The sequence below is a fragment of the Schistocerca piceifrons genome, chromosome 4 (assembly GCF_021461385.2).
Source record: "Schistocerca piceifrons isolate TAMUIC-IGC-003096 chromosome 4, iqSchPice1.1, whole genome shotgun sequence".
In the NCBI taxonomy this organism is placed as follows: domain Eukaryota; kingdom Metazoa; phylum Arthropoda; class Insecta; order Orthoptera; family Acrididae; genus Schistocerca; species Schistocerca piceifrons.
In genome coordinates this window covers 573,526,697-573,547,227 of record NC_060141.1, presented here as the reverse complement: position 1 = coordinate 573,547,227, position 20,531 = coordinate 573,526,697, and positions in this window count along the sequence as shown.

Below are 20,531 nucleotides of genomic sequence, written 5' to 3'. Positions count from 1 at the left end.
TCTGCAGCAGCAGTTTGAACGGCAATTGGTAACACAGTGACACAACGAGCTGTTAATTCGAGAACCGAACCAGCCGGCCCTGTAGCGTGCATTCTACTCACCCCAAACCAGCACCATTTGCAACTCCAGTGTTGTTAAGCGAGAGCTCATTGGAGTTGAAAGTGGAGTTCTGTTGTGTTTTTTGATGAAAGCTGGATCTGCCTCGGTGCTAGTGATGGCCGTGTGATGGTTAGATGAAGACCAGTCGAAGGCCTGCAACCAACCTGTCTGCGTGCCAGACGCACTGGGCATACACCTAGAGTTATGGTTAGCGGTGTGATTTTTTATCCCACGCACCCTGACTGCAAATCCGTACGTCAGTCTGGTGATTTGACCTGTCGTGATGCCAGAGGCTATTTTCCAACAGGATAACGGTCACTCACATTACCGCTTCTACAGTGTCGGTCCTGCCTGCTCGATCACCAGATCTGTCTCCAATCAAGTACATATGGGACATCATCAGACGGCAACTCCAGCGTTATCCACAAACAGCACGTTAGCGACAGCAGAATTGTTGTGCAGCCACCTCAAATGCCGGTTCTCTAAATTTTCTCAAAAGCTCTCCTCGAAAGGAATGTCGCTTTCCCTCCAGTGATTCCCGAAACATCTCACTAATACTAGGGTGTGGTTCATACCTATCGCTAACAAAGCTAGCAGCTTGCCTTTGAATTGCTTCGATGTCTATCTTTAACCCGACCTGGTGCGGATCCCGAACACTCGAACAGTGCTCAGCAGTGTGTCACACTAGTGTCCTATACGCGGCCTCCTTTACAGATGAACCACAGTTTCCTAAAATTCTCCCAATAAACAGAAGCTGACCATTCGACTTCCTTACTACAATCCTTGTACCGTCAAATGGCTCTGAGCACTATGGGACTCAACATCTGTGGTCATCAGTCCCCTAGAACTTAGAACTACTTAAACCTACCTAACCCAAGGACATCACACACATCCATGCCCGAGGCAGGATTCGAACCTGCGACCGTAGCGGTCACGCGGTTCCAGACTGACGCGCCTAGAACCGCACGGCCACACCGGTCGGCCCCTTGCACCGTCATTCAGTTTCATATTGCTTTGCAACACTGCGCCTAGATATATAATAGACGTGACTGTATCAAGCAACACACTACTAATACCGTTTTCGAAAATTATGGGATTATTCTCCTCACTCGTCTGTAGTAAGTTTTTCTGTATTTAGAACTAGCTGCCATTCGTCATACCAGCCACAAATTTTGCCTGAGTCATCTTGTATCCTCCTGCAGTCACTAAACGACGACACCTTCCCATACACCACAGCGGCATCAGTAAACAGCATTCTGCTAGTTACGCTGTCCGTGTTACACCCGAAACGTGTTATATGAAGTTACAGCATAGGTCAGTGATCGTTGCAATGTACAGTTTGTTGGCCTTTATAACACTCAAAAGAATTATTAGCAAACGACATTTGTTCTTCCTCTTTTCTTCTGGTGGTATCAGGGGTAACCCCCTCTCTGTAAGGCCACCGTTACATTAATCTACACCGATTTCCTTGTAGTAAATTGTGCACACGGAAATTATTGAGTACAGAGACATTTCGCATGGTGATTTCTTTAGAGACACCGAAGTAAAAATTCAGTATTGCTTCTCCTTTCTTTGTAGTTGGAGCGCTATAGAGACACGCAACAAGACGTCAGCTTACGCTGGCAGACTCTCGCAGTGGGCAACAGTAGCAGCAGCGGTAGTAACAGTAGTAGTGGTGCAGACTCACCAGCCCGTCGCGGTCGGCGTCCACGATGTGACTGCAGGCCTCGTAGGCGGTGTCCGGCTGCCGGCGAGCACCTGCCCAGAGGCCCCACTCGACCCTACACCGGCCGGCCAACCTGTTAGCCAGCACGCAGCGGTAGCAGCGGCGGCGCGTGCAGCAAGGGTGCGTTTACGCTACGCGCGACTCGCATCGCGAAACAATTGAGGGCGCAGCTGTTTCGCGAGACTGCGACCTCGGTCTATCATTCACGTAGACCGGCAGATTACGCGAAGCGGGCTCGAAAATGGTGAGCTGCCAGTTTGGGCGAGACCACCGCTGCTTCGCACTCTGTCATGTCTCCGGCTGCTGCATACGCATTAGCCCTCATAACGATGCTATATATGAAAAAGATAAAAAGAAAAACAAAATACACTACCGGCCATTGAAATTGCTACACCAAGAAGAAATGCAGATGATAAACGGGTATTCATTGGACAAATATATTATACTAGAACTGACATGTGATTACATTTTCACGCAATTTGGGTGCATAGATCCTGAGAAATCAGTACCCAGAACAACCACCTCTGGCCATAATAACGGCCTTGATACTCCTGGGCTTTGAGTCAAACAGATCTTGGATGGCGTGTACAGGTACAGCTTCAACACGATACCACAGTTCATCAAGAGTAGTGACTGGCGTATTGTGACGAGCCAGTTGCTCGGCCACCATTGACCAGACGATTTCAATTGGTGAGAGATCTGGAGAATGTGCCGGCCAGCGCAGCAATCGAACATTTTCTGTGTCCAGAAAGGCCCGTACAGGACCTGCAACATGCGCTCGTGCCTTATCCTGTTGAAATGTAGGGTCTCGCAGGGATCGAATGAAGGGTAGAGCCACGGGTCGTGACACATCTGAAATGTAACGTCCACTGTTCAAAGTGCCGTCAATGCGAACAAGAGGTGACCGAGACGTGTAACCAATGGCACCCCATACCATCACGCCGGATGATACCCCAGTATGGCGATGATGAGTACACGCTTCCAATGTGCGTTCACCGCGATGTCACCAAATACGGATGCGACCATCATGATGCTGTAAACAGAACCTGGATTCATCCGAAAAAATGACATTTTGCCATTCGTGCACCCAGGTTCGTCGTTGAGTACACCATCGCAGGGGCTCCTGTCTGTGATGCAGCGTCAAGGGTAACCGCAGCCATGATCTCCGAGCTGATAGTCCACCCTGCTGCAAACGTCGTCGAACTGTTCGTGCAGATGGTTGTTGTCTTGCAAACGTCCCCATCCGTTGACTCAGGGATCGAGACGTGGCTGCACGATCCGTTACAGCCACGCGGATAAGATGCCTGTCATCTCGGATGCTAGTGATACGAGGCCGTTGGGATCCAGCACGGCGTTACGTATTACCCTCCTGAACCCACCGATTCCATATTCTGCTAACAGTCACTGGATCTCGACCAACGCGAGCAGCAGTGTCGCGATACGATAAACCGCAATCGCGATAGGCTACAATCCGACCTTTATCAAAGTCGGAAACGTGATGGTACGCATTTCTCCTCCTTACATGAGGCATCATAACAACGTTTCACCAGGCAACGCCGGTCAACTGCTGTTTGTGTATGAGAAATCGGTTGGAAACTTTCGTTATGTCAGCACGTTGTAGGTGTCGCCACCGCGTGAATGTTCTGAAAAGCTAATCATTTGTGTATCACATCATCTTCTTCCTGTCGGTTAAATTTCGCGTCTGTAGCACGTCATCTTCGTGGTGTAGCAATTTTAATGGGCAGTTGTGTATGATCGCCATTGGTGGAGCGAGGTACAGGGTGTTCCAAAATGAATGTCCGGGCTCTGTAGCATTTATTACATCCAAGCTACAACCTTTATATACAAAAGGTAATGTCCGGACTGTCTGGCTCACTCACTGATTCATCGTCGTCCAGCCCAAGCCACTAAGGATATAAACTTAGAATTTGCAGAGGGTGTTGATCTTATATTGTAGGCGTCGTTTAAAAAGGAATTTTTCATTATTCGGTTCCTAAGGGGGGTGCAATAGGGAATGAAATGTTTCATGAAAATTTTTCATTATTAAAGCATTTTTAAACAGATATCTATGAAAAGGTGAATTTGGATTCACTGTTTGAAATTAAAAAAAATACGTGATTCACTGATTTTGGAAATTTAACCCCTGTGTGGGTGAATAGGAGATAAAGTTTTGAAATATTTCATTATGCAAGCATTCTTTAAACCAAATATATAAAAATTGTGTTTGGCTTCTCTGTTAGAAATATAAAAAATATATGTTCCAGTGTTTTTGGAAATTCAAACCCTAATGGGATAAAATAGGGCACGAAAATGTTTAACAAAACATTTCGTTACGAAAATTACTGGCAGATTAAAACTGTGTGCCGGACCGAGACTCGAACTCGGGATCTTTGCCTTTCGCGGGCAAGTGCTCTAGTTTGGAAGGTAGGAGACGAGATACTCGTGGAATTAAGCTGTGAGGACGTGTCGTGAGTCGTTCTTGGGTAGCTTAGTTTGTACAGCACTTGCCGCGAAAGGCAAAGGTCCCGACTTCGAGTCTCGGTCGGGCACACAGTTGTAATCTTGCAGGAAGTTTCATATCAGTGCACACTCCGCTGCAGAGTGAAAATTTCATTCAGGAAACATTTCGTTACATTAAAATTTTTTTGAAGCTAAATCTAGGAAATTGGTATTTGACTTCTTGGTAGAATTTAAAGTAATGTGCGTTAGAGGATGAAAATTCCCATGGCAGTATCACCAAAAGAACATAAAAAACACTATGACATATACTTTGGACTCCAACTACGAAACTCGCTTTTTGGTCAGAACTAGATTCGAGAAAGACCGTGCTTCTTTGGCCTTAATTAGTGTGAAAGTTTTAGAAGGAGTTGTAATTTGCGAACAACATAAAAATTCGATAAAAGAAAAACAAAAAATCTATGTAAATCATACACTATGCGTGAGCCAAATAGCGGGACCCAAGTTAGTTACAAATAATACATCAACTGAAAGAGCAACTCAAACAGTTTTTCTCACAACTGTTCAATACGAGCACCATTTCTTACACATCTACTCGATAGGCGAGTTCTGCCCAAAACTTGATTAATATGTCTGGAATAACTGTCGTAACAATGCTGTTTCTAAAGCCGGGTAGACAACTGGTAACGAAGGCACTTACACATGATCCTTTCTGAAATCCGAAACGTAAAAATCGCATGTCGCCAAATCGTGGATGTCGAGCAAAACAAGCTCTGTCGTCCTATCCCTTGCGGCCGTTCCAGCGGTCAGGTACACCGTCGTTAACCGACTGTGTACTGAGCTACACCAGTGCGGCGGCGCACCATCTTGCTGCCAAATAAAGTTTTGTGGTTCAGCTACTTCCAATTGAGCAAAGAACTATAGCTCTAGCGCATCAGGATAAAAAAAAACACCAGTTACAGTCGTTTCATCGAAAAAGAAAGTCCCACTACTTTTCCTCCGGAGCATGGCACAAAAAACATTTAATTTGGGAAGCGTCATTCCAACTGTACCACCTCGTGACGGATTTCCTGACCCCCAGACACGCACATTACATGTGTTCACGATTCCACTTAGTTAAAATTTCGATTCATCACTGAAGACTACATGATCCAGGAAAGCCGCGCGTGGTAGCCGCGTGGTCTCAGGCGCCTTACCACGGTTCGCGCGGCTCACCCCATCAGAGGTTCGAGTCCTCCCTCCGGCATGGGCCTGTGTGTTGTCCTTAGCGTAAGTAAGTTTAAGTTAAATCAAGTAGTGTGTAAGCCTAGGAACCGATGATCTCAGCAGTTTGGTCCCATAGGAACTTACCGCAAATTTCCAATATTTTTCATGAAATCTTCATCGTCGTGCAGCAAAATTTCGTTTCCAAAGTTTGCATGTAAACCCTAGTCTGTAGACTGCAAACGATAAGCACATAGTTGTAAGCGCCTCTTTAAAAGTCTTCACACAGACGCCAATTGAATTACTAATTCACGAATAGCCTTCCAAAATGATTTCTTGGGACTATTCTTGAAAGAAACTCTCTCTTTCAGCACGTTCTTCAGTCAGTCTTGGTCGTTCCATACTCTTCCCTTTGCGCACAGGTATACAAACAAAACTGTTTCAGCTGCTGTTTCATTTGATGTAGTATTTATAATTGTAAGTTGAATGTAATAAATGCAACAAGACCTTAAAACCTGTATATTCATTTTGAAACATCCTGTTTTAATCCATCGGCGCTGTCGATATGGGAAACCAACATATGACAACATATGAGGGAAATGGTAGTGAAATCCACTGAAGATACCATCAGGAACTTCATCTGTTATGATTGCAGATGATTTTGAATCTCCTGTGTCACTGATCGGCCTGAATATCGAGAAAAATAGATACGGATTTCAGAACAAAAGTAACTTTTGAAAACAGTTTTCTTGTACCGACGGAGAAATGTTAACCACCTCTTAAGAGCCTTTTAAACGGAATAGAGCTCTGGCACGATGTTACAAATGCTTGTAATAATGCCTGCTGAATAATACTTGAACATGAAGTGATGTACCAAATCCCTGCTACTCTGTCTTGTGCAAGCCTCTTCAAGTTTTCCTTTATCCTTCAGTTAAAGTGTATTGATATCATGAATGATGAACTGGTTTTGTTGAAGCTAACAGATATCCAAACTTCCTAGAAATCGCCGTGCTGGGTTCCTAAGATCTCGTAGTTCATCAGCGACTCCGCTAAAATTTCATAGGTCTCCTGTAATCTAGAAATGTCCTTTACTTGTCCTCATAGAATCAGCGGAGTCTGTATAGGTGCAAGTAGAGCTCTGCTGTGAGATTCAGATGTTCTTTACGGCAGCGAAGGATTTCATAATTCAGAAAACGGGAATAATGTTTCCCAAAGATTAAATGACCGTTCGTGCAGATTCGGTCGTTGAAGCATCCAGCAAACATCGTTCCGAAAATTCTATGGGTTTAGTCTATAGCCACAAGAATAAATCACTCACTGTTTAAAGAAATAAACTGTTTACAACTTTTTTACTAAGAAATTGTGTTCTTGAGTACTATGCATCAGTTTCGAGACGAAATATTAACTAACTAATACTGTTTGCGTCGTTGAAACTGAATTAACTTCAACTTTAATGGCTGCCGTTAATGATACCTTTACTGCACAATTTGAGACTAACACCGATACGCGTGCACGCTCATCGAATCTTAAGACAAAAGCGAGTCTCTTCATACATTAACTTGTCCAGGAAATTAACTCAGCACGCAGTAGCATCAGAGTTCTAAGAGCGTTGAGCTCTTTGGCAAGTGAGTTCTGTTTCTTGCCGTACAAACAGTGAAAACTATTTCACAATTAAAATGGTAATTGACTCTGCATCAAGACGCAGAAATCATAATTTTCATTTTCAAATAAGTAGATGACATCGACCAATGGATAATATACTACACTGGAAAGTCGCCCGTGTTAGCTCGTCACTTCCGGGATTCGGGGAGACGCACTGGCTCCAAATGGAATTCGCCCGGCGAATTAACGATGAGGGCCGGTGTGCCGGCCAGTCGGGGTGTAGTTTTTAGGTGGTTTCCGACTTCCGTCTCGTAAGTGAATACCAGGCTGGTACCCACGTCGCGCCTCAGTTACATTATTCGCAAACATTTTTTAATGTTCTCGTCCTTTCGAATAGGATGACGATGACGCTAGACACAGACAAAAATGGGGTAACAACTTCAGTCCTGAGGGGGGAGGGGTGGCGACAGGAAGGGCATCCGTCCACCCTCTACCACTCATCATCATCATCATCATCATCACCGCCCTCTTGAAGAATTTCCATCCCCAGGCTGGGTCTGTTTGGAGCCTAAGGCTCACCATCTAGTCCTGATTTCCCACTATCTTTCTGTGTTCACTCTGGTCCATTCCTCGCCTCTTTTTGTAAAACCCTCTTTCACTTCTTTCAGCCATCTAGCCCTTGGTCTTCCTCTTCGTCGTTTCCTTCGCGTATCCATGTCATGTATCGTTTTGGGAATCCTCTTGTTTTCCATTCTCTTTAAGTGCCCATACCTGCAAGTATAGCTCTTTCAACATTTCGCTTACGCTTTCATTCCTCACCGTAACTCTCCTTGTTACTGCTGTCTTACTTCTGATGAGCTTCATTTGACACGCCTGTAATATGCTTACTTGTCTTTCGTTCATCACCCTTTCATCATGTTTCATGCATAAGTCTGTACAGGGATACAGTAACTTCTAAATACCATTTCTTTGCTTTTTTTATGGGAAGTCTTTGTTCCAAAACAATATCATAACACTTCGCAGGAACGCTTCTGCGCGTCTGCCACGTTCACTGATCTCTTTCTCATTTCATTCATTTCCCTCTACCACATTTCCCAAGTACACTTTTTTCACCTTCTCCAGTTGTTCATCTCCAGGGATTATTCCACTAGTTGGTCTGTCTTTCTTTCTAATTGTAACAAGGATTCACATTTGTCTACATTAAATTTCAATGCATACTGTCTCACAGTTTCTTCCCAAGATCCTGCTGTTCCGAATCACCCTCTACCACTAACATTGCCTAATCCAGACTAACATGCCGTCCCCAGGGAGATACCGGACAAGGCCAGGAAAAAGGAAGAGGAAGAGGAGATATGACGTACTGGTTAGAAACCTTAGGGGCGTTTAACGTTACGGATAGCGGTGTCATTCCACGTTAGGCAGCTGCTCTTGGTTTAACAATACAGACAGCTAGTCCGGGGACAATAAAAAGCCGCCCGCCTAAAGTGTTCGCCCATCGAATGTCCATTGTTTGATCCTCGGAGCACTGAGAGTAACTTTCACTAGCTAAAGGAAGATTTTGCGTCAGCTGTTCAGTTACGGAAACCTATATAACGCCACACGGAACAAGGCCTCTGGAAGTTGGATTAACTTTAAGGAATATAGTAAGAAGTCTGCTCTTGTTCGGAAAGTCTGGCGTAACCTTTGCAGTTTCTCACAACACCAATGGAAACGTTGGTACACTGGAACGGTTCTGATTGCTTCTATAGGTTACCGATAAGGATAGGGTTGAGGCTGACTACCTCATTTAATAATTAAAGATGGTAACTGGTTGGACTGATGCGAATACGGATGTTTAGCTGAAGTGAACTTCAAAATCAAGAGACGTTGGCTCAAAGTAGAAAGTGCGAGCTATTGTTACCTTATTATATGAGTCATTGACACAGAACGATAACTCGAAAACGAAACAAAATCATGTTTATGTTCATTGTTCGAATTGGCATTCTGTTCGTTATAGTATTCGTATTCTCCGTGGATGCAGGTCTCACACACTGTCACATCCTATGGAGAGATTTTCCGTTTATCGACAAACGTAATGAACAAAATGGGGGGCTGGAAAACTAGCTTTTAATTCATCGCTCATATTCTCTAAAGGAACCCTGTGTCGATCCATGAGGTTAACTGAAAAGACCTTCTCAACATGTCTGAAATGCTATTAAATTCTACCCAATTTATTTTGCGTAGGGTACAGCTGCGTACTTCATGTGTCTGGGAATCAAATATTATAACTACTTAATTTTTATAAGCTTCAAATCCCTTATTACTGATCTGCGCCGGTAATTATAATTTATATGTAGTTTGTGTACCATTTCCGCTTCACACTGCTAACAATAATCTACAGCCAGACGACTTGCTTGGCTTTGCAGTAATAAATTACATACACAAATATTCCTCGTGACTCCCTACAGTTGTTCCTGAGGTTAATCTTCACTTACAAACAGAAAAACGCGGCGGGGAACTTTAATTCATCATAGTTCAGCCAATTTGCACAAATAATTATAAATAATCAACACAAGCCTTCCTAGTGAGTCCCTATCTATGGTGAAAACCATATCGATATCATTACGATAGTTCGGGAGATTAGCCTGAACATACAGACAGAAACCGCAACAGGGGACTTTAATCTGTAATATGTACCAAAGAGATACATGGTGTCCCAGAAATATTTCGACCAGCTTCGAGAGATTGCAGGAGGTGTTCCGAGAAACAAATCGAGGATAGGTACCCATGCCCGGAAACGTCATCCAAACGCTACAGAAGGTCGAAGTTACAGGCGCCGGCATCTGCCTCTGGGCAACCCTTCAGCAGCAAACGTGATTTTGTACACCGACGTAGGTTACATTTCTCTTCCATAGCAAAAAACGTTGGAGATTTTAGAGGGTTCCAAGGGAAACAGTCATCCACAGAGGCAATAGAGTATCGCATTCATAGGAGACAAGGCCTGTCTGTGCAGTAGCTAGCTCATCTTCTCCATTGGCGATCGTGACAATCAGTCGCGATCATTGAATAACAAAAACATTTGCGTGACATTCTGTCTACTATCCATCAGCGTAAAATGTCACGTTTGCTGCCGAATGGGTAACCAAGCGGCAGGCGGAAGATTTGTCTGATGTGATAGAAGAAGAAAACAGGAGTCGATTTAGAAGAGACAGGGGATCCAGTATTAGAATTTAAGAGAGCTTTGGAGGACTTAACATCAAATAAGACAGAAGGGGTCGATAACATTCCATCATAATTTCAAAAATCAGTAGGGGAAGTGGCAACAAAACGACTATTCACGTTGGTGTGTAGAATATATGTGTCTGGCAGTATACCGTCTGACTTTCGGAAAAATATCATGTTCACAATTCCGAAGACTGCAAGACTGACAAGTGCGAGCATTACCGCACAATCAGCTTAACAGCTCAGGCGTCCAAGTTGCTGACAAGAATAATATACAGAAGAATGGAAAGGAAATTGAGGATGTGTTAGATGACGATCAGTTTCGCTTCAGTAAAGGTAAGGACACGAGAGAGGCAATCCTGACATTGCGGTTGATAACGGAAGCAAGACTAAAGAAAAATCAAGACACGTTCATAGGATTTGTCGACCTAGAAAAAGTGTTCGACAATGAAAAATTGTGCAAGATGTTCGAAATTCTGGCACAAATAGAGGTAAGCTATAGGGAGAGACGTGTAATATACAATATGTACAAGAACCAAGAGGGAATAATAAGAGTGGACGTCCAAGATCGAAATGCTCGGATTATGAAGGGTGTAAGACGAGGATGCAGTCTTTCGTCCCTACTGTTCAATCTGTACATCGAAGAAGCAATGATGGAAATAAAAGAAAGGTTCAGGAGTAGAACTAAAATTCAAGGTGAAAGGATATCAATGATACGATTCGCTGATGACATTGATGTCTTGAGTAAAAGTGAAGAAGAACTACATGATCTGCTGAATGGAATGGACAGCGTAATTAGTACAGAGTATGGATTAAGAGTAAATCGAAGATTGACGAAGGTAATGAGAAGAAGTAGGAATAAGAACAACGAGAAGCTTAGGATCAGGATTAATGGTCACGAAATAGATGAAGTTAAGGAATTCTGCTACCTAGGCAGTAAAATAACCAATGGCGGACGGAGCAAGGAGGACATCAATTGCAGATTAGCAATGGCAAAAAGGGCATTCCTGGCTAGGAGAAGTCCACTAGTATCAAATATCGGCCTTAATTTGAGGAAGAAATTTCTGAGAATGTAAGTCTGGAGTACAGCATTGTATGGTAGTGAAACATGGATTGTGGGAAAAACGGAACAGAAGAGAATCGAGGCATTTGAGATGTGGTGCTACAGATGAATGTTGAAAATTAGGTGGACTGATAAGGTAACGAATGAGGAGATTCTGCGCAGAATCGGAGTGGAGTGGAATATGTGGGAAACACTGACAAGAAGAAGGGACAGGATGATAGGACATCTGTTAAGACGACAGGGACTGACTTCCATGGTACTAGAGGGATCTATAGAGGGCAAAACCTGTAGAGGAAGACAGAGATTGGAATACATTCCGCAGGTAATTGAGGATGTAGATTGTAAGTGCTACTCTGAGATGAAGAGATTGGCTCAGGAGAAAAATTTGTGGCGGACCGCATCAAACCAGCCAGAAGACTGGTGACTCAAAAAAAAAAAAGCGTCGTTGGATGACGTTTCCGGACACAAGTTCATATCCTAGATTTGTTCCTCAAGACACTCTACAACCCCTAGAGAGTTTTCGCAACATTTCGGGGACACTTTCTATACATTGATGAAACAAAATATTACGACCACTGCCCACAGCGAGAGTGAATGGCGCGTGGTGGCGTTGCAGATATGTGACGCCGCACGAAATGTGCGTAAGTGGAGCAGAGACGAATGGAATATCATTATAGCGCTTATATAGGCTGCAAATAGGAAAATCCATCGAGATAAATAGCGTTGATTGTCATGACCCAGCGCCTAGGAAAGAGCATCGTAGAAACGGCGAAGAAGGTTGGTTGTTCGCATGCTACCGGCGTGAGGATCAATGGACAGTCAAACCACGAGTATGAGACAAAGTGTTCGACGTCCCACGGCTCATGACAGAATGTGGAGGTCGGTGGTTTGCCCACCTGTAAAGTGGAATAGGCGGCAATCTGGGTCAGACCTCATTACGGGAGTACACCGCTAGTGCAGGCACAAATGTTCCGGGGCGCATTTGAATACGGGGCTCCGCCGCAAAGGACCCCAGCACGTTCCCAAATTGAGCCAACGAAATCGTCAAGTGCGATTGCAGTGGGCACAGGATCGTTCAGACTGGACTGTGGATCAAGGGGAACGCGTCACGCGGTCGAATGGATCTTCTTTCTTGTTACGACAGGTCGATGGTCGTTTTCGGGTATACCGTCAAGACGGCGAACAACTGCTCAAAACGTGCACCGCACAACCATCGCAGCTTGATGAGGAAGTATGCCACTGAGAACATTCACTTGGGCTTCCGTGGGATTTCTGGTAGTAATCAAAGGCACCAAGACAGCTGGGGACTACATGAACGTTACTGCCGACTACATGCATCTGGTCACGCTTGATGTATTCCCCGATGGCGATAGCTTCTTCTTGTGGGATAGCTTATAAAGTTTCCTGGTAAAGCATGCTTTATAGCTATGCAATTACAATTTTATTTATATACAAAGGCGCTGATTACGTCTGTGGACTCTGAATAATAATAGAATAGAGACATTTATGTTATATTTTGTATTTGTAAAGGATTAAGTACTGGATTTGTGAAATAATATCTGTGTCGGCGAGTTCTGAAACCGCCACAGAAAAGAATTAGTAAAGAAAAATTCAGAGATTTCATGACAATCAGCCATTGTGTAAATATCAGTGTAAGAATAATAATGTCGTTGTCTTCTTGGAATCGCGTAGAGAGGAGGGACCTGTGACGCCATGTTTAAAGCATAGGTAGCTTTCTTTTGTCAAGATTGTAAGCAGGACGCCATTAGTCGCTGATTATAAACAAAGGTGTGTGAACTTATTATTCTAGTTTTAAATATAGTTATTTATTGAGAAGTCTTATGGTATTATTAGAAAGCTTGCCTGGTATTTTACCCATTTATTTAAGACATTTTCAGCTTTTTAAGTAGTGTTCGTGGTGCAGAGCTGCGACACGGCGGAACGAGCCGCCGCCGCGGCAGATTCAAATCTGACAATAAGGGCACTCGTACCGCAATAAGCGGTCACGTAAAAAGTGAATTTAAAATTATTTCTTACAGTAATTCGAGATCGGAGTACAAAGCAGCAGATTTTACGTTGTGTTTCACAGGCGGACGCGGGCTGCTAATATTGTAAACTTTAACTGTATCAAAGTTAAAATACTTTCATGTTTCAAAAGGAAATCTTGCTAAGCAGAAATTATGGACTGGTAAAAGTTACAGAAAAATCATTTTCTGGTTAATAATGATAGTCTCATGCTCTAGTGTTAGCCGTGGCACTGATTAATAATTAATGTTGACGAAAAATCCACTGCAAGGTTTGAGGTTCTTTAAGCATTGCGCACGGTAACTTCATTACTTTTGATAACGGAAATAATTTCATAACATTTTTACGATAGTTGTAGCAGACATGGATATGTTGTGCATTCTATTGAGTTACAGTTACAAAACTATTCATTTAATAAGAATCCAGTTCCAGTATAATAATAATTAATCTCACTTGTTCGCAACATACAATTAACCAAAGTAACCCATTGCAGAGAAAAAAAATAGTGGAGTGCGGAAAGCTGTCAATGCCACAAGGCTACAATTGTGCTACGGTGGTTTGAGGAGCATGGAAGTGAACTCATCTTGATGTCTCGGCAACGATAGTCATCTGTTCTCAACTTGATGGAAAACGTCTATCACGCGGACTGCTGCCATTTACACGCCCACATACCACCAGCCCGTAATTTTCGGGAATTGCGTGACTTGACTGTAGGCATCTGATACCACATACCTCCGAAAGTCTACCAAGGACTTGTAGAATCCATGCCAGGCAGATCTGCTGTTGTATTGCGCTCCAAATGCTTACAGTGTTTTGTCTCACCATCATGAATGTGGTAGGCGCTGAACCATGAGCTTTTAGCGTCTACCACACATATATCGTTTTCTATCTCATTTCTGTTTTAACAACATAAAATACATTTTTGGATATGACACAGATGTTTAATCAACCTTAATCCACATAATAAGATAACAGAGCAAATGGTAAATTTTGTTTTTATATTGAAAGAATCACTGGGAGGGCTTCTATAACAAAACCTCACTTCCTCACATAGCAGGCCTGTATTCATTTACACTAATCGGTGGGCACGACATCACAAATGTAGTATAACATCAAGAAGTAATAACTGGGCAGCAGTTTCTGGATTTTCGAGTCAACTCAGGATCAAAATTGAAACTGGATATAACAAATTTTCTGAAACTTATTATGTAGCAAAGTCTGAGAGGCAAAGATATTGTAACCTGAAATATTTGCTTGTTTACAACAAGCAACCACAGGAATAATGCGATCATTCCATAGTTGTCTCTTCAGAAATCGACACATTTCAACTACCAATTCGAGTTACAATACTCGATTAAAATGTAAACTGTTCATCTTAGTTTAAAAGGCATACTGGTGATCCAATAGTAGAGTCGATCGATGGTGCCCATATCTGGGTGTAAGGGGACGCCACGGTGCCCCCCTAGCTCTCACGGAATAGAAAAATGTAGTGTATTCAGGTGTTTTTCTTTCAAGAAAATGATTGAAAAGTCGGTGTTGCACACATTTTTAATAGGGTAGGAACTGGAACTCTTTTATTGATACTACAAGTTGCTTTCGTCTTCCAAAATATTAAAAATACTGCATGCTCTCTCGTATAGACTCCTCTATCCTCCTACCCCTGCCGGCCGCGGTGGTCTAGCGGTTCTAGGCGCGCAGTCCGGAACCGCGCGACTGCTGCGGTCGTAGGTTCGAATCCTGCCTCGGGCATGGATGTGTGTCATGTACTTAGGTTAGTTAGGTTTAAGTAGTTCTAAGCTCTAGGGGACTGATGACCATAGATGTTGAGTCCCATAGTGCTCAGAGCCAGCCAGCCCTACCCCACCTGCCCCCTCCCTCCCCCCTCCCCCCCCCCCCCCCCCCCCCCCCCCGTCCCCTTACAAATCATCGTATGGGGCCTTTGAAATCGACGAAAGAAGATCCCTGAGACCACGAAGCACTTTTGCCAGGTTTCAAATGCGAAACTCAAACAGCTGCTGGCGAAGACAGCAGTTGTCACTAGAGCTGTGACCTCATTGCGGCGTCGCCATAGAGGCGTTTGCAAAACCCCATTACGCGATTCGTTAAGATAGGCGCATTCTCTGTGTTACCATTTTCTGAGAGCCTACTAAGTAACACCAACAGTCTTACCGATATCCAATTTATCTTTATTCGACAGATTAATTTTGTTTAGAAGCTTGTAATGTGTTTAGTGTAAGAGAACGGCGAACAAAACTTGCTATTGTTTTTCTAAAATATTTACCAACGCATAAAACTTGCTAAATTAATAGCTTGTAAAGAAAAAGAAAAAAAAGTATTGGCGAGTAAACAAAAAGCCTTAGAAGAAATAACTGGAGCTTAATATGATTAAAAAAATAATCTCTAAAGTGATCGTTCTACATCACTACAATATGTATTTCTAAATAACTTTATAACATATGTCTATTTTTTCAGTATTTCTTTAATTTTCTGTCTTAGCTGCACTCATATTTGAGCTAATGGCGACTAGTTTCGAATTTTTAAAGAAAAATGCGTTAGAAGCTCACTAATGTACGTTTTTCTCAAATAATTCTAAAGCTACGGGCTCTAGCGAAAACGTATTCCAATATAAGATTTAATTGCATTAAACTTCGTACAAGAAGACCCTTTTCTATTTTCTTCAGACTAACAGTTTGCGTGTAGCGAGAGGGAGAATATGAAAACCTTACTTGCGGTATTTGAAGGCTCTGGTGCTGCCTAAAACCCATCGGTAGGGGCAGTTGAACCACCCCGTATATCAAGAAGATTTTTGTCTGTTTGACCTCACTAACCGGTGCGTGTTCTATTCCTCTTGCACAGACATGGAGTGCCACTGCCATCACAATTTTATCTTAAGTGTTGTGTAAAATTTGTTCGAAAATGTGTGAAATCTTATGGGACTTAACTGCTATGGTCATCAGTCCCTAAGCTTTTACACTAATTAACCTAAATTATCCTAAGGACAAACACACACATCCATGCCCGAGGGAGGACTTGAACCTCCGCCGGGACCAGCCGCACAGTCCATGACTGCAGCGCCCAAGACCGCTCGGCTAATCCCGCGCGGCTGTAACATTTGTGATATTTTCCTTTGTGTAAGTTAGTCGTTAATTGATACACCAACCAAATTTATTGCTCAGCCCTACTATTAGTCTTTAGATCAGAAGCATCCTTCTCGTCTTGGGCGGCTGGTCGAAAGATGAGTGTTCCTGAAGAAGAGCTCACCAGTAGCGCCAAAGCATTGAGGTAGAGACGATTTGAAGACTGATGCAGCTTACCAGCGGGGTATATTTTATGTGATACAATTAATTGTATTTCATGGCTTTGTAGCCACTCGAGGAGAATAATTAAGGCTTCCTTTCTCTAAATTGGGAAAGAATCTTAAAACCGTGTAGCCACAAAAATTTAAAGATTCCTCGTGTTTCGACATTCAGTTGTTGAGTGCAGATGTGGTGTCAGCAAACGGCGGACGTAGCGAGACTGCCGATGACCAGGAATGGCAGTTTCACTTTCACTTGACAGGAAGTGTCGGCGACCCGCAGGGATAATAGGTGCCAGATTTCTGGCGTGTTAAGACGTGTGCTGAACTGTGATGGAGTTCTGGGAGGGGGTCGTGACGCGTGCTTCCCTCCAGTTCTCCCGCTCTTAGCGTGCTGCCAGTTGCATAACACAGTAGCCCGTAGCATCGGTGGCCGTAGCTTAGTGAGTGCTCGACAGACCGGATCCCCGCACGCAAACTCGCACGCGCAGACGTGGCTCGCTTAAATCCCTGCACTGGTATTTCATAATAGGGTTTGATTTTTTAAACGATCCCGTCGTTTCCACTACTGTGTAAACCAGGGATTCGCAAAGTGGTCGATATCGACCCCTTGGGGGTCGACGAGGTCTAAAAATCGACCCCTATTAAATTAAAACAAGTTCTTATTTAAAACTTTGAAGATAGATATGTACTGTATTGTTTATGTTGTGTCACGTGTACTAAGAATAATTAATTTTTTTGTAGAAAATAGCATTGTTGTAGTAAGTGCAAAGTTTTCCAATTGGTACCTTAGTACCTAGGTATTTTGTATCAATAAGAAAAAACTAAAGATAGGCCCCCTTACTCATAATAGTCTGCTAACTTAAAGCATTGCTAACTCTCACTCTGTCTTCTTCTTTTGACCTAAGTCAGAATGAAAAATAACACTCTGTAGCAGCTGTTTTAAGTTAGCGGACCATTATGAATAAGGGGGTTGATCTTAAAAGTAGGTAATTTGGCCATGGGGGTCTGAGGTAACAGCTCATTTTGGAAAAGGGGTAACTAGCCCAAAATAGTTTGGGGATCCCTGGTGTAAACTATTCGCAGCAATAAGCTAGAACGGCTACCTGGAAGACAGTCTTATGTTAGCTTACTAAACCCTCGTAAAACTTACGACTACAGTTCGTACGAATTCGCGGTTTCTGCCAATCTGGTTTTGTCAGTATAGAGAGTAAAACAGGACATTCCGTGCTTGTTTTATATGCGACGTACCATTGGATACCTTATAGCTGTAATTCACTAGTACAAAAACATAAATGACTTCCTTTGAATAAAAGACTAGTAAAATTTACGATGGTTCCGTAACGATATAACAAAATTTGGAAATTTGTGGTAAGTTCTATGGGATCAACCTGCTGAGGTCATCGGTCCCTAGGCTTACACACTACTTAATCTAACTTTAAGTTACGCTAAGGACGAGACACATACCCATGCCCCAGGGAGGACTCGAACCTCCGACGGGGGGAGCCGCGCGAAACGATATAACATTTCCTCTACTTTAATGTTCTAGGGTTAAGGTCGTGCAGGTCCCGTATCACTGAAGAACTGCGGGGCCCATAGTCACCAATACATGTCCACGTGTTCTAAACATGTTATTTTACTCCCACAAATGTTATTAAGGTAACATCTAATAAAATAGTATTTCACTGATTTGAGCCCTAACACTTACTACGCACTTTGGTTTTTGAACGATCATCCGATCAACGTGACAAACAATACTCAAGGCTTTTGAATTTACAGAGCTCCATTCGCATGGCAAAGAAAAACAACTGCTTACGAATAATGAGTCTCTTTAGTACAAAACTGAAATAGGACTTGCGTACTAATAACTACTTCTAAAGAATGTAAACTTAAGAAAGCGGCGAGGATTTTCTTGCTCTTGTCTCCACTAGTGGGAACAGAAAGTATCTACAGTTCCACGTTTTTACCACAGTTAGAGCTACAGGCAAGCGGAACGTGCAGTTTAGGCGCCATTGCAGGTGGTGAACTGTACGGACTGTCTCGAAATTACTATAGCTCTCGTTTTTTTTTTTTTTTTTTTTTTGAGTCATCAGTCTTCTGACTGATCTGATGCACCCACCACTAATTCCTGTCCTTTGCCAACCTTTTCATCTAAGAGTAGCTCTTGCAACCTACGTCTTCAGTTATTTGCCACATGTATTCCAGTCTCCATCTTCCCGTATAGTGTTTACCCTGTACGGCTTCCTCTAGTACTATGGGTATTATTCCCTGATATCTTAAGGCGACCACAGCCCGCCTATCTAACCCATGTTAATTTAGGCAAGTATTTGACCCATTTCTGAAAAAAACTATTTGATGCAGGACCTTAATATTTTTACTGTATGTTACGCGATGCTAATAGATTCAACTGTACAAAAAATCGACTTTATCCATTTTATAGTTTTTAAGAAATACTTTTTTAAATCTTTAAAAAAAAAATTAAGATTTTTCTGCAGAAAATATTTTTTTGTGAACTTCCTAATGGGGGAATATTAATGAATTTAGTACCAGAGGTGGCTTTTTATGTTATGCAGAGTCTCTGAAAATTTCATTCATTTATGTATGATAGTTTCTCATATAATGGGGCATATGTACCGAAAATTTTAGTTTGCGGCAAATTGACTTTAAAGAAAAAACTATTGAAATTTGTTACTGACAGCTAATTAAAACTGTCCTGCTGCATATGATGGCCCTTCTTTGGCCTCTAGCAGGTCTTACAGCTTTTTTTCACCTTCCTGGATGTTTCCCTTGCTTTCTTGGCCATATTAGATGCAGACCTATCTGCATCGGCTATCCTCATTTTATCGCAATGTTGCAGCCCAGTGATCATATTTCCACCAGGATTAATTCCCAGCTTTTCCAGTACCCAACACTTTCCAATATTACCACAACTGAGTGTAATAACAGAATCATGAACTCCTAGTTTCATTGTATGCATGCCTACAAATACAGTTTTAGGAAGGCGGTTCCAAATTACACTGTTGAAACATTCATTTGGGTTCTGTGCCTGCCCATGCAGATATTTCCTTAGAAAGTCAGGATGTGCCATGTCTTTGAAAATAGGTTTAATTGCTGTAATAACAGCAGCAGGGAGAGAATACTGGTGAGAATAAGATTCTCAAGTTGCCTGAGCCCTATTGTATTTTTGCACCACGAATTTTCTCCTGATGGACACAATCCATGACATGGCTTATCATCAGTAGAGGACTTATGGAGGAATATGGTCCAAACATCTCTCTTCATTGCCTCCAGATTATCTTTATTTCTCCCAATTACCTGCCCATAGTATAGCTGCAAGTTTTCTATAATAACCACTCGCAATCACACTTGAACAAAATTAACCGCGTGTTTGAAAGCGTGTTCTTTACAAACAGCAGAAACAAAAGAATACCGACCGTTGCATACCAAGGATAGTCAACACACTCGGCAGTAAAAAAAAAATCCCTAACGTGCAATGTAGGGGATATAAAGATCTAAAATATATGCAGAAAAGTGAGTGACAGAAAAGTGGACATGGTATATAAAGACACGTGATAGGAAAATGCTCTTCAAATGCTCGAAAGATTTTTTTCAACAAAATGCTTTTCCGAGTACTTAAATAAAACCTTAATCTATCGGAATATGATGAAAACCGAAAATCGATGTTTTTCGACCTGAACCACGGTGTGGTCTCCTTAACAGATGTCCTGTCTTCCTGTCCCTTCTTCTAATCAGTATTTTCCATATAATCCTTTCCTAGCCCATTCTGTGCAGAACCTTCATTCCTTACCTTATCACCAGCACAACTAATTTTCAACATTCATCTGCAGCACCACATCTGA